Raw genomic sequence first — 15,007 nt, 5'->3', positions numbered from 1 at the left:
GTCGGTACTTGTGAATGTGCCATAGGATTTATCATACCCACAAGGAGTTCTCACCTCAGCTCTCAGTTTCCAAGGAACAGAGTAGAATTTTCCAATAGCATTGCTTTCCCTATACCATGTATGTATTAAACTCAACACTGGCTTAGTGGAATTATGGCATGCTAATACTGTGTATCAGTTCACTGCCTAATATTATTGAGGAATAGTCAAACTTTTATAACTGTAACAATGAAGATGAAACAAGGAAGACCCTCCATAAAGTGGAAGGAAAGTCTTCAGGAACAATATTGTCTTTATGTCTTTCAATGTTCCTTATTAGATACCTGAAGAAGGTAGATTTTGAGATGTAATACTCCCCCAAATACTGATCCTGCCTTAAAGCTTCTTGACTTGATCATCAGTGCAGCTAAAACATTATGTGCTTTGTATGTGCAGGCTGCACCACTTTAAGAACAGTCAAGAGAAATGCTTTGTGTTGGTTCTTCAAAAAACACCACTGACTGCAATCCAGATCATAAGAGTCTCTTCCCAATACCAAAAATTGAGCGGGTGCTACAGACTGTGAGGAAAAAATGAAGAGTAAATTTGAAATGAGAGATTGTTCATTACTGTTCACTAATTTCAGTGTCAGATTATTTTAATTTGAAGCTGTACCTCATTGCTTCTTTCAGGACACAGAAAATAAATGACCTTTAACATGTTCTTTGGAGAACCCAGATCTGTCTGATAGGGTAAGATTCATCACATTTAACTTTAGCTGGGTATGTATCAGAACAAAGCTAGCTGCCTGCTCTTCTTCTATAGTTATAAGAAAGAGAAGGGAAATTATTTATCCAAGCTGCTTTTGAATGGGGTGTGTTAATTTCTGTCTTTTTAGGTTGGCTAAAGAAAGCCTACATCATTTACAGCAAATACCCAAGTTTTAGATAGCCAAACCAGACGGGATGAATTTCACAGTCTGCAACTTGGCTGCATCTCTTTCACATAAATATCAACAATTTTGGAGCACAGCTTTAATCCTTCAAGAGTTAGCTCCATGAATGTGTGTGTGTGTATAAATATGTAATAATAAATAATAAATATTTAATATATAATTATTTAGGGGTTTATAGTGAAGAATATGTGGAATCAAACAATGCAAGGGAAGGCTGCAATAGGACATCTAAGTCAAATGATAAACCATAACTATTTGAATAAGGTTGATCTATTTTTTTCTTTATAAATGTGATCTATCTAAAGGCAAGTTACATGGGAGTTAAGGGGGCAACTGAAAAATAGTGGGCTTTGTATTGTAATTATTCACACAAATTTTATTGGTCGCCTCCCTCTTTACAGGTCTTTCTGGACATGCTTCACTACAATGGAGGGTGAGTACATACATCTGGATTTGGTACAGAGTAGTAAACTGAAATCAGTCAGTCTAAGCTGAACTCCATTTATCAGCATCTAATCCATTTTACCAAATCAACAGTACAGCTTTAATTATAGTGAAGTAATTTGTAATATGTTAAAGCAGTAGGAAAGGCTGTTATATCTGGAGCAGTACATGACAAGAAAGTTAAAAAAAAAAAAAAAAAGAAAAAAGGAACAGTGCAGGTTTTACTTGCAGACTCTAAACTCCAGAAGACTCTCCATAGCACTCTCCAAATCTGGAATGCCTTGAGTGTTTCCTGAAAAGTTAATGGTGTTAAGGCATGTTGAGAAACACCTTTAAATCCAGCTGGTTTCACATGCTTTAGCATGTAATCCCTTTACAGTCGTCATGGAGTAACTGTGCTTTCTATGTAAGACTTTTTTCTCATTGATATACTTAACATAATCCTCCAATGTCTTATATGCTATAGAAAGTGAACAGAAAAATTTGTATATTGGTAACTGAAGTCATATATGCTGTAGAGCTGTAGAGTTATGTCTGCACTGTTTTGAAGAGAAACTCAAGCTAGTTTCAAACGAACTAGCTCAGCTACTGGAAGCAGCGTATCCATGGCAGCAAGCAGTTCAGTGTCAGCTGTAAAATCTGCCTGTAAAGGTAAGTAAATATTTGGACGACTTGCTGGCACAGAGTTCTTGTCCTACAACAGTTACACTAGTTAGCTATTTTATATGCAGCTCAGGATGACCTCAGCCTAAGAAGACAGCATAGCTGTACCTGTTGGCTGCTCAATGCCTTGCACAACAGGCTTGGAAGGGCTCATGAAATGAAAAAGGAATGAAAAACTATACCAGTTCTTTATGAGTATCTGTGTAGTAATCTCTTAGTCAAAAATGTGAGACTGTAACGGATGCTCATTCCTAGTCTTCAGCTGTCAGTACCTTTTCCCTCCCCAGTATTCAAGTATCCCACATTACAGAGGAAGTGATAATAATCATCAGTGTATCCAATGAATATTACCAGTTCTTGTATGTGTATGTTTTCTATAAACAATGTGTTTACATATTCATCTAATTATTGAGATGATCACTTTACAAACTGATTTGTTTATGCACTGTTAAACTGAGGAGTCCAAGACTAGTGACTTTGGCCAGTACTCTTTCAGGTTGCCCATTGAAGGCCTGATTCCATTCCTCTTGAAAATTGCAAACCTGGATCATTTCACTAAGTTGCTCTATAGTGCAGCCCCTATTCAAGGGAATAATACCTGTGATAAGACACTATTCAATATGTTGAAGAGTGTTAGTCTCAAGCCTCTAGGACTGATCATTTAATATCCACATGGTTTTGCTTCCTGCCCTGAAACAACATAAGCAGGCTAGCACTTCTGGGGCAAAGAGATATCCCATTAAGGTGCCTTCTGAGGCCTGTTATCTAAACTTACTTTGCACCATTGCTTTTATATTCAGTGTCTGAGGGTAGTTTTTACACGGTGACTGAGGTATTATTAGCAACTGAATGATTGTTAGAAATCACTATAGCTAAGCCAGCTGACTTTACAATTCTGCTGCCCTTAAAATGGATTTCAGTAATGGTTTTTTTCTAGCATCTAATTTGGTTTAGACATGAATAATTTACAGGCTTCTTTTATGAGACACCACAAAGGATCAATACAGATATAAAACATACCCACTACTGTATATACCAGCTACTGCAAAATGCCACGCTGTTCTTTTTGCAGAACAAATTGCAAACATATGCATCAATTCAATACAGATTATTTTCTTTAAATCATACAAGCTATCCATTAATTCAGTAGCTGACAGTGATTTTCAGTTCTTCTATGTTTCTTCTAATTACAAAGTCAGATACCAACAAAAAAAAGTTGCTTTTCAGTGCTCAGCTTAGGGAACAATAATGGCTATTTGTTTCTCAGGGTTTATTTCTATTTTAAATCTGTGTACATATGCTAATAGTTAGAACCTGTGTTTCCATAATGGGAGTAGCAAGGTGTTTGATACATATTTTGTCATATTTATGCTTTTATGTACTTATGCACAACAGAAAATTGGATATCAGGAAATGTGGTTATTTAGATGGCCTATCCTTATTTGGCTCTATGGTTACAAATAGGCAGAAAAACACATAGAAATGCTTTTGTCTGTGAACATCTAAGTTCTACAAAGTACATAGATCAGTTTTTATACTGTTATAATTAGGCTTCAGAAATTAATACTGATGTGAGTGATGATAGCTGGCTCTGTCTAGAATGATTTGGATCTGATTTGAAAGTTCTACATTTGAGATGTTAAGTTTTGTAACTGAAGCAATTCACATAAACAGAATTCAGGAGAATCTAGAATACAGTGATGCCCTAGTATATAACCTGAAAATTTAACTGACATTAATATCTAGTTGGTTAATCTCAAAAATTGGACAGAAACCAGTGTAAGTTGTTAGTTGCTGTAAACAACAACATCTTAAGATAGATTACATTTACCACACACCCAGCATTCATGCTTTTTACTGTGAAACCTCAAAATTTTTTTCTAGAATATGTATATGCAGAGTTTACCACCCACCAATACAAGCTAACATGATAGTCAAGATTTGTCTGGTTCCAAAAATAGCATAAAATGTATATATCTTTTAACTCGTTTAAGTTTGGAGAAAATAAATATTTAGAATTTACACTTAGCTTATAATCAAAACAAAAATTTTGCCAAACTCCTAAGTGTGACAGGTTTTACTAGTTCTTGTCTTCAAGTTTCAGTGATGAACCAACACAGGATACACCCTTGGGGTAAACAGTTTGTATAATGTGAAATATGTGACTATGAGGAGTATAATACAAACTTACTCTTCCCCAGGTCTAGGCATTATTGTTAAAATTTATATAACAAAGTAATATGCACCTACACTTTCATTTGACCTTGGCTGCTGTCAGTGTTTTAAACCACATCCCTCTACTGCCTGTGCTCCTGAGAGATTCTCTAGTGCATTTTATATTCTGGATTAAAACTAATGTTACCCAGCTGCCCTTACGGGGGATATTTTTCTGCATAATATTGGAATGACTTAGCACTCCCTGTGCAGGGTCCTAAAACTTAGGCAGCTACCATTAGGAGCTAGTGATGGGTCTAACTCATACTTTTTCCTTTAAAACTTAAAAATATCCTTCAGAATCTTTTGTCAATTTTACCTCTCTCCATTCTCATTATCTGTAGTGGAGGGAAAAATTGTAAAAGCCCAACCTCACTTCTCTTCACTTGGAACAGTTTAGTTTCATTTGCAATGTCAGCAGAGAAGTGCATGGCTTTGGAAGGTATTCTTTAACTTCCTTTTCAATGTTAGGGGTTCAGAGAAGCCAGCAGCTGTAGCAACAGCTGCAGTGATAGCAGGCCACCACTAGCAGTGTTAAGAGTCTGCATCATTTTGAAATCACTCACTGACCAAAAGCAGTGCACATACCACAGAAATTCCCATTGGAAACTCCTATTCTAAGGACAGAGCAGAAAGTATACCTTTTGATGTGCCACACCAAAATAAAGAATGCTACATTTTTTTTCCTTCTAAAAAGACTATCAATATTTCTAAATACTAGATAAGACTAAAGAAGTCCTCAATTTACACTGCCATAGTCTGGTAGACCTTCAAGAAGTTCCCTACATTTCACTTGAGCTATGATAAAATGTATTAAATATCTCTACTGCTGCAGTGTCCTAAACCACCTTCTACTAGGATAGTTAAATACAATGCATATAAGCTTGTTGAGTATTGTTTCTTGAATATCAGGGATAAACTATTTCCTACATTTTGTAATTGCAATGGTACATGAAAGAAATATAGGGGAATGTTTTAATCATTATTAGGCAAATGGACAATTCTTGCACAGACTACTAATACGTCTTTTAGTTGTCTTGAAGTTGGATTCTGCTGTGTCTGTTCTGCTGTGATATTTTAACCTTTTCGTAGTTGATTTCCTTTCCATGTTTGTCCTTATTTATAAATTACTGCCTCATTTTGTTCTAACATACTATGCTTTCTGTTTCTATATCAATATATGCAGTTTTGCATTTCAGGAACTGCCCATTTTAGGCACTGTGACACAACATGTCTCCAACACTTAGCTAACTTCTACTTACTTCAGAATGCAGTGCTAGTGGTGGCTCAGTGTCAGAAGTGGGCTATAGCATCCTAAACCATAATGGACGTACATTTGTGGCAGTGTTTCTGTCAGCACAAAAGCACCTGATCAATACTTGTGAGGGTCAGGTGGACAAAGGAGGTCATCATGTCATTTGCCATAAACTGGCCAAAAGCAGTGGGTGGAAGGAGGGTTTCCACACTCTGGAACAAATTGGAATTGATTCAGCCACTCATACTCTCGCATTAAAGACTGAAGAAGTTGACAATTTAGAAAAAAAAAGTGGAAACAGATATCAGGACCGGTAATGTTGCTTGTTCTCTGCAAATGTGAATTTTCTTTCTGTGAATTTAGCTTGGATAGCACAAAAAGTAGTCTCAATTTATTAAAGAAGGGAGCTTCTTTCTTGCCTCATTTTTACCCACTGTCGTCAATCACTCTCACACAAAGAGAACACAACATGAATATAATGTTCTTCTTACACCCTACTCTTAGGGTTTTTCCTAAGAGTTTAATCCACTTTAAAGGGGCTTATTCCAGTTTAAAAGGTTTTTTAACTTAGATCATTTCACTGAGCTGATCTAAAATACAGACATGAATAGGTTTTTTTCTCATAGCAAAAGAAGCACTAAATTGTAGCACTTAGGTAGGAATGAATACCAGGGGAGGAGGGGCTTGGGGGTAGAGAGTAGCAAGAACCTCTTTAATTGGCTTTGCCATTCAAGGAAACAGTAATGTCAAATTTAGTTGATGGTATAAAATGCTAGTTCTCCAGAATAAAAGCATTTTTCCCCTTACCTTGCATCCAGTTTTTAGAGATGAGAATGTCTTCAGCAATTGACAAAACTTGAGAAAACTTGACAAAGCCCAGCAAACTTCCTTATTGGTCACATATATAAGGTAGCAATTACTGTTAAAACTGAAAAATTTAGAAAGTTAAATCACCTTTCCCTACCTGTACTATCTGTTATGTGCACTTGATGTGTTATGCAAAGTATACACAAAGTGCCCACAGTTAGCTGTGCTTTCTGTTTCTTTTTTCCATGCATTAACATTTTCTCCCAGTGTTTGGTGTATGTCCACTTCAGAAAAACTTAGAATCTAAACAAATATTTTTAATTTTAATAAGAAAGCATATCAGTTATTAAATGTCAGAATTGTCTATCAGAGCTCTTTTCTCAGCTTTAAGTACCTGGCAATATTATTATATCACCTAACACAAATAAATTTATGATCAAAAGTAATTAATGTTTTGATCAGATGGTTACTAGAGATTTGACATTGGTTAATGTGGTCTGAGGGGTTACTGCTTACTCAGCAAACATGCATTCCAGGCTTGCTGCAATGCTTAGTAAAATGTGTTTGCATAAAATACGTACTATGGAAAGTGCTGTAATATAATTTTTCCTTCATACTGTAATTGTCTGGTGATGATTAAAATGGGGATTGTTAGAAGTAGCAGAGGGAAATGCCAAATAGAAGGAGAAAAATGTCCTGGTGAAGAAGTTAAGCACCGGCATTTCTTGACAAAAACCCTATGGAATCTACATCCTTGGAGATACTCAAAACTTGACTGGACAGTCCTAAGCTACTTGATAAAGCTTTACATTTAGCCCTGCTTTGATAAAGGTTTGGACTGCATGACCTCCAGGGGTGCCTTCTAATCTAACCTCTGCTATGATTTACAGTTAACTGTCTGTGCCCTAAATTACCTTATGTTTCAATCACAGGGTGTCCTGGTTTCAGCTGGGATAGAGTTAACTGTCTTCCTAGTAGCTGGCACAGTGCTATGTTTTGAGTTCAGTATGTGAAGAATGTTGATAACACACTGATGTTTTTGGTTGTTGCTCAGTAGTGTTTAGACTAAAGTCAAGGATTTTTCAGCTTCTCATGCCCAGCCAGGGCACCTGACCCAAACTGGCCAACAGTGTATTCCATACCATGGGACGTCCCATCTAGTTTAGGAACTGGGAAGTGGCGGGGGGAATCGCCGCTCAGGGACTGGCTGGGTGTCGGTCAGCGGGTGGTGAGCAATTGCCCTGTGCATCATTTGTACATTTCAATCCTTTTATTACTACTGTTGTCATTTTATTAGTGTTATCATTATCATTATTAGTTTCTTCTTTTCTGTTCTATTAAACCGTTCTTATCTCAACCCACGAGTTTTACTTCTTTTCCCGATTTTGTCCCCCATCCCACTGGATGGGGGGGAGTGAGTGAGCGGCTGCGTGGTGCTTAGTTGCTGGCTGGGGTTAAACCACGACACACGGAAAGATGGAAATACTGTAGGCCAGACAATTTATAATAGAAAATGGATACTCAGTATAAAATTATGGTTTTGTTTCCACTTGTACTATCTTAAAACTTAGTTTCCAGACTGACTTGTTTGAAATATATTTTTTAATGTGTTTATAGGCTGAGCTGCTCTGTATTAACTTTAAAAAGGCATTTATCATAGAAAGCTTGACCCAGAGTTAATTTTAGAGGTGCTAGCAAACGCTGCTGTTACAAAGCCTCTTTTCCTGTTTATGGTAAGAACAGATCTTCTCTTTTTCTCGTGCTTATTATCTTGCCAAAACCAGAGGTCATTAGCAAGGTGAATCTCTGGTTTTTTCAGTGCTGCTGTCAATGTAATTTTAAGAAATACACACAACTGCTGTAGAATACAAGTTTTCAGATGGAAACCTGTGAAATTTTCAAATAGTTAAAGAAGCAGTATTTTAGTCCACATTTTTCCATTACTGTTATCGATGTTATTTGTATTTGGTATGAGGGATGGCATGATTTTTTAAAATTTTTTTTTGTTATAAACTATATGGGATATATTGTTGACATATAAAGAGGTTCCTGCAGTTTCTCTTACACAGTTAATTTCTGTAGACTAAGAAGGGGTTTTCTAAAAGCTGAAATGGTTGTAACAAATACAAGTGCACATCCATTAGGGCTTAGGATGCCACGGCCCATATCTTAGCCAAGCTAACATTAGCAGTACTTAAAAAATACAAGCAATATATCTCAATTAAAAAAAAAACCCAACCCATGTAGCATATAATCATGTGAAACTCTGGGAAGTCAATAAGTATATAACACAGACAAATTTAACTTTTTGCCCATACTCGGTAATACAAGTGCAGACATACAGTCAGTTTTCCAGGTTTTCACTTTAAGGTGAGGAAACTCAAAAGTATTTAAAGAAATGGACAGATAAATGGCGAGTAAAAATAGGGGCCGTTTTCCTTAAAATGTACGTATGAACTTATTTGAGGGTTTCAAAACACAGTCCTAACCCATCAAAATCTTTGATAGAGGAGGCTGGTCACAGGTCCCTTGTAACTCTGAAAATATATGTAAAATATAATTAGAAGCAACTTGCCCAACATCATAATGGAGAGCTGGAAATAGAATTCCAGTCTTTTATTTAAAAATCCTAAGATAAACACTAGATTTACAATGTACCCTATTGTCTATGCAGTTTGGGATTTATTTTTTGGGGGGGAGACTAACAAAGTTTAGCATAACACTGTGGGCTTATGTGGCATTCTCTCCCTCTGTAGTGTCCTTGGAACAATGTTATAATATGGTCATGTTAAAAGGATTTTTCCAGCATTTTCGGATTTTGAAGTTCCTTCTCATACTTTGTGTACCAGAAGCCTGATCTGCCTCGCATCTGTGCAAGCACGCACACAGCCACTCCCCCTATTACTATTATGTTTGAATTCTGGGCTTATTTCAAATTTCCAATATTTATTTATTCTAGACACAGTAGATTTCCCACTGATAAAAAATAGTGTGACATTGGCTTACAGTATATAGATCAGTAAGCTGAAGTCAGGAATCCTCATCCTGTTTGTGATGTGCAGCTGAACCTTGGAGAAGCCACCACTGTACAATTTTTTTTTTTGTCTGATAACTGGGAAAATCGTACATACCTTCCTTTCTAAAAAAGCCTGGAGGCATATGGATAAAAAATACTGAATATTGTATTACTACTAAATCTTAGAAAAATCAACTGAATATCCATTATATATTAATCTTTCGAGGAGGATTGAAAATATTAAAATTATTTAAAACTTACATTAACACTTAAAGAAAATACCCTTACAGTGTATGAAAAATAACTATATCTTTATTTTCTTACTGACTTAAGTGTTATTATTCTTCAACAAAGTCTTAACTTTTTGTCACCTTAAGAATCACATAAAGAAAAGAAGGCAGGTCATACAAACCTTGAATGAGAGCAAGAATAAATATATAGAAAGCACAGCAGCCTTTAGAAAATTTGCAGAGCATGGGGAAGGAGTAACAGAGGAGGAGGATGAAAATAACAGTGAACTGAGAAAGTTATAGTAAGTCTAGGCAGAAGAGAAGCAGTCATAGTGTATATGCCTCAAGACTTTTGAGTTTGGTAATTCATGACTGGCTTGGATTCTACCGTCAGTAAGAATTAAAGTTTTTTACAACTGAATAGTCAGTGTGAAAATGAAATATTTGTAACTATACCTAATCTTGACAAATATATTATTCTCATACTACAGCTTCTATTCTTGATAAAGAAAATTTAAATAGTGATTTTAAATCTTGCAGAACAGAAATTGTTGTTGTTCTCAACCTTTTTCACGTCATCCCAAATTACAGAAAAAGGGATATAGGACTTTCTTCCATTTTAGTTTGCAAACTCCCTCCTAGATCAATATGAAGAAATAGCTGGCGATTATGACCCCTCACCTGCTTGGTTGCTAAGGACTGAAATAAAATGTGAATCTGGATTTCTCTTAAAAATGTAAAGTCCACAAAAATATTTCTGAATATTTTATCATATAGAAATTTAGAAGAATTTCTAGGATTTTATCAGTGATTTGCAGAACTTAATGGATTTACATTAATACAAAAACTTTGAATCCAATACCTCCCTAAACACTTTACAGATTTAGTACATGGTCAGTTAGAGCAGAGAATAAATTTGTCAGAAGAGAAGCCTTAGTCAGGACCTAGCAGCAGCCTTCTAATGCTTAAGAGAAAGTTACCAACCAAGAGTCTGATGCCAGGCTCTCTACAGAAAGGCAGGGAAAGAGAATGAGAAACAGCAGTCAGAAATTGAGAACAGGAGTTCCAGCTAGATATGAGGAAAACATATTTCAGTATGGTGGTATTTAAGCATTGGAGCAGGTTTCCCAGAGATACTGTGAGGTCTCAGAGGTTTTCAAGACCCAACTGGACAAAGCTCGGGGCAGCCTGGCCTGAATCTAGTGTTGACCGAGCTTCAAGGAGGTGGTTGCACTAGGTGAGCCCCAGAGGTCCATTCCTGCCTGATTGAGTCTCTGATTCGATTTGCAGCTAACCCTGGCACTGAATGTGACAACTTTTTAACAGGCAGCAGGTACCACTGCTTACAAGTTTAGGACAGAAAGCAAGATGTAACTCTGATACTCTCAAGAAAAAATTAGCGAAGTAGAACAAATGTAGGCAAATTGCAGTCCACTTTGCTCCCAGTAACTGAAGTGAAAACCAATGAACATGCTGCAGTTTTCCTTTAAGCCTCTTTGGGCAGTCACAGTCAGCAGTATTTGCATGCATCCCATTTGTGCCCTAGTCTGCCTGCTATTTTTGAAAGGATAGTGGCATGAAAACTTCACCACGTGAGAAAGTTATTTCCACAAATCTATTGTGAGGACTAAAATGTAGATCTACAAGTGACCTTTAAGTATTGCGACTGTTTAAGAAAAATATACAGGAAGCAAAAATTATCCCAAGAGCTGATGGCTGCATAAAAGGACTGCATGATCATAAACCTGTTAGCATCAGCATGTGGACTGTAGTGATGTATAGGAAAAGAGTGGAATGGAAGTGATTAACACGGGCCACTGGCGGGTTCCTGTTCTTCTGCCGTTCTCAGGATGCCCACTGTAAGCTAAATCATGATCTCTTAGGCACAAGCTCTCTGGTTCAAAGGCAGTTAATCTGCAAATGATTCCAGAGATGTAAGGAGTATAAGACACTTGTATACCACCTTACATCCCAGATTCTATATTTCGGATATTTTTTGCCGTAGGAGATATCCTGCGCCTACTCTAAAAATCTGTTTTTCCCCTCTTTCTGCCTGCAAGAGGAGTCAGAAACACAAACAAGGGCATGTGTACTAGGGACTGTCTCTAGATTGTCCTTCTTGTTTCCGAATGGCGGCAAAATAACAATTCCTTAAGATGTAAAGAAAGGCATTTTGAATTAAGTAACAATAGGTTTTAAGAAGAGATTAAAAAAAGCCTCAGTACCTCTAAATACAATGCTTAACTAACTTACATAGTCAACACAGCATGAAATCTTCAGGAATCATTACCTAGACTCCACTTATGGCTCTTAGGTGATGTGAAGATACTTTTCCACTGTATTGTGGATTGTGCCATCCCCAGGCACCAGCAGAAAGGCATAGAAGAAGGAGGTCCTAATTAACTAACTGCCAGTTCCAACAATATCCACTTCAGCCATGACTGCCTACTATGGCATAGTTCTCTGTTGCTGCAGCATTTTTCTGTTATTCTCATCAGCCTTTTCCTCAATATTTTTATGAAGAAATTAACAAAGTTATAAAATAATGTTTAGAAAATACAAGTATCAAGCAGAGTAGGAATAAGAGATTTGAGTGAGAGTGCATACTGGATATTTACAGTGGTGGTTTATTGTTTTGGTTTTTTTTTTCCCCTTAGAAGAGACCACAGGTACTGCAGGTTTTCCAGAAGGACTAGAAAAATGTTTGCCTAGAGTTGTTTCTATGAGGTGATCAACAAAGGCTGCTTTTGGTTCAGGGAAACATGTTAAAAAGCTGCTTCTTTTCATTAATTACTTTTGATCAGTAACTCACTGGGGATATTATTTTCAGGGCTGTGGGTGCCAACACTTTCTCATAGCAGTTATATGATCAGCAGTGTTACCACAAGTCACGCAGTTATTCCTGAGTGAGAAAGGAGCAGTGCTCGTCAGTCAGAGCATAATATGCTTTGCCTTTCTTCATACTCTGAAAGGAAGCTAAGGATCCTCATATTTCTGGTTCCAATGTAGTTCCTTCTTCAAAGCCTATCACTCTTTAGATCTTTCATACTTTCATACTTTTTATGCCTATCCCTGAACTAGCACAATGCCAATTCAGCTCAGCGCATAATTAATCAGTATCAATTATATTCATACTAGATATAAGATTCCCATCAGCTTCAGAGTGCAGAATACTCTTCCATTGCCATCTTACTTTCTATTGCCTTTCTTCGTGTGTGCAACCTTGGAGACATCTATATTTACAACTGCTTGTGATTTATTTACAAGAGCAGAACAAGAATCTGCACTCTTAACAATGAAGACATCTCAAAGGTCTGCCTACATATAAAACTTGTAGTACCTAAAGTCAAGATTATGCTATGGTGTTTTCCATTGAGACATTTCATGGAAAACTGTCAGCCTCCTCATGTCTTCTGAGATCTGCCCCTCTTCTCCAGCTAGAGACTTAAGAAGACTCTTAATCTTTTTTCTTATCAGATTATAGGGAGAACCTTTCTCCCTGTATTATCACTCAACCTTTCTGCATCCTCCTCCAAATCATTTAAACAATATGAATCAAAGGAAAAGACACTTTAGAACAAGCTTTTATGACAGTAATGTACATTTGGCAGGAAGTAACACTACCTGGATCCCTTTACTTTGGCTTCACACCATCAGAATCCATCTAGTCACATCTGTGTGATGGTACATACAAACTAGCATAAAGACTCATCAGGAAGTGCTTTTCAGTCTAAGAAATAATCCATTAATCAACATTTTCTCAACTGGGGCTTTTGCGCCAAATCTCTTGGCCATGACTTTCCATAAGTAGAACCAGGGCATTTTGCTCCCACGTAAGAATAAGTCCCAAATTACTTCTGGATACATTTCAAATACAGTGGGACAAAGGTCTACATGCATCTTTTCACCAAACGCATTTATCTTTTGAGTCCTCTGAAAAAGAAGACGTTAAAGCCCTGCTAATACACAGAATATCAAAAGAAGCATGTCATATTTGAAATTCACAACTGATACATGAGTCAACTCTGTCTTTTGCTTCTTCATATCTCTGAGGTTCATGACTCATTCACTTGAAGGATATCTGTCAGAACATCTTCAGCCATTATTTCACAGCCAGACTTTATTCTACAGTCTTGCATACAGTAATAGTGAGATTTCATTTGAGACTATTTTGTATACCTTCCAGTATTTTTCCTCAAACCTTTTTAAACTCTTGGAGAAATAGGCATGGGATTGTATTAAGATCTTACATATTTGAGGAGCATCACACCCTACAGAAAAAAAATCACACCAAAAGCAGCAATCTGTTTGTGTTTGGTGCACAACTTCATTAAGCCCTACTTGTTGGTTGCTGGTGCTTTTATTTAGAAGGAGAAAAAGCTTCCCCTGTTATGCTAGCCAGAAAGAAAACAAAAAGCAAGTACTTTGGAAGGGTAAGTAGATAAGCAGCTAGAATAGAAGGATCCTTTACTCTTTTCTGTCCTTTTCCCAGCTTTTATTGATATAGCCATTATGCCTCTTCTGAAGCTTCTTGCATTGCTGCTGCCAGAGACAGGACAGCAGATTAGATAGGAGGTTACCCTAGTATGACAGATCTCTCCATATGTTTCATACTGAATTTACATTCAGATGATAAGAGCAGTCACTTTTTTTTTTTTAAGTAGGCCACCTGTCCCTCATGCAATTGTGTCAGCTGCTTAGGTTTAAAAATAATTTTTGCTAAAAAAAAGTCTTCATACTAATAGAATCCTAAAATGTAAGATAATGAGATAGAAATTATATTGCTCATAAACTTCAACGGGGAGGGGTAAATCTTAGCAGTTTTGGATAGCTCATTCACATTCCAGTCCTACTTCCTTTTCCCTCTATATTTTTTCTCCCTTTCCAGCTGAATAAGATAGAATTCTCCATCATAGAAAAAGCACACACAGACAAAAAGAGATCATCGAGCAACTCCTGTTCAGCTACTGCTAATTTGTATTAAAATTTAGGGGCTTTTTGTTCTGCATTACTGGGTAAAAGCCCTAGAAAGTTTTTGTTGAAGAGGATGGTTGCTAGCAGTCAAACGTTTAGCACAACTATTCTGCTTCAGATGGGCCTGCTGCAAAAAAACCCTAAGGCTGAGAAATGAAAAGGAAGCTACGTGGGAAAGATGGGACCAGAGAAGTTAGAGAAGACTATTCAGGAGCATGAAGAGAAGATAAAGCTGAGCAGCAAAGAAAATGGGCTAAGTCAGCTGTCAGTTGACTTTGTGATAATTGTTACAGCTAAGCAGTCTTCATTTAATTTTCATGCATTTAATGTCATATCCAGAAATTCTTATGATGCTACAGAAAAGCCTTAATAAGCCTTTTCAGCTGCCTGACATCATTCTTCTGATCTACTAGTTGTTTCCAAAAATGTTACCTCTTTTCCTAAAGAGGTTGAGAATATTTCCTATACTT

The 15,007-nt window shown here is 36.8% G+C and overlaps 1 protein-coding gene across 1 annotated transcript in view; it reads left to right on the top strand.

The window, feature by feature from the left end:
• Positions 1-675: 675 nt before the first annotated feature.
• The window catches only part of SGMS2 (sphingomyelin synthase 2), a 60,640-nt gene continuing 46,308 nt past the window's right edge, over positions 676-15,007 (top strand). The window contains exons 1-2 of the mRNA XM_069783087.1: positions 676-731; positions 1,336-1,367. The gene's annotated coding sequence lies outside the window, so the exon portion shown is untranslated. The remainder of the gene's footprint in view (positions 732-1,335; positions 1,368-15,007) is intronic.

This window comes from Haliaeetus albicilla, chromosome 1 (genome assembly GCF_947461875.1).
Source record: "Haliaeetus albicilla chromosome 1, bHalAlb1.1, whole genome shotgun sequence".
NCBI lineage: Eukaryota > Metazoa > Chordata > Aves > Accipitriformes > Accipitridae > Haliaeetus > Haliaeetus albicilla.
This window is presented reverse-complemented; position numbering and strand designations above follow the sequence as displayed.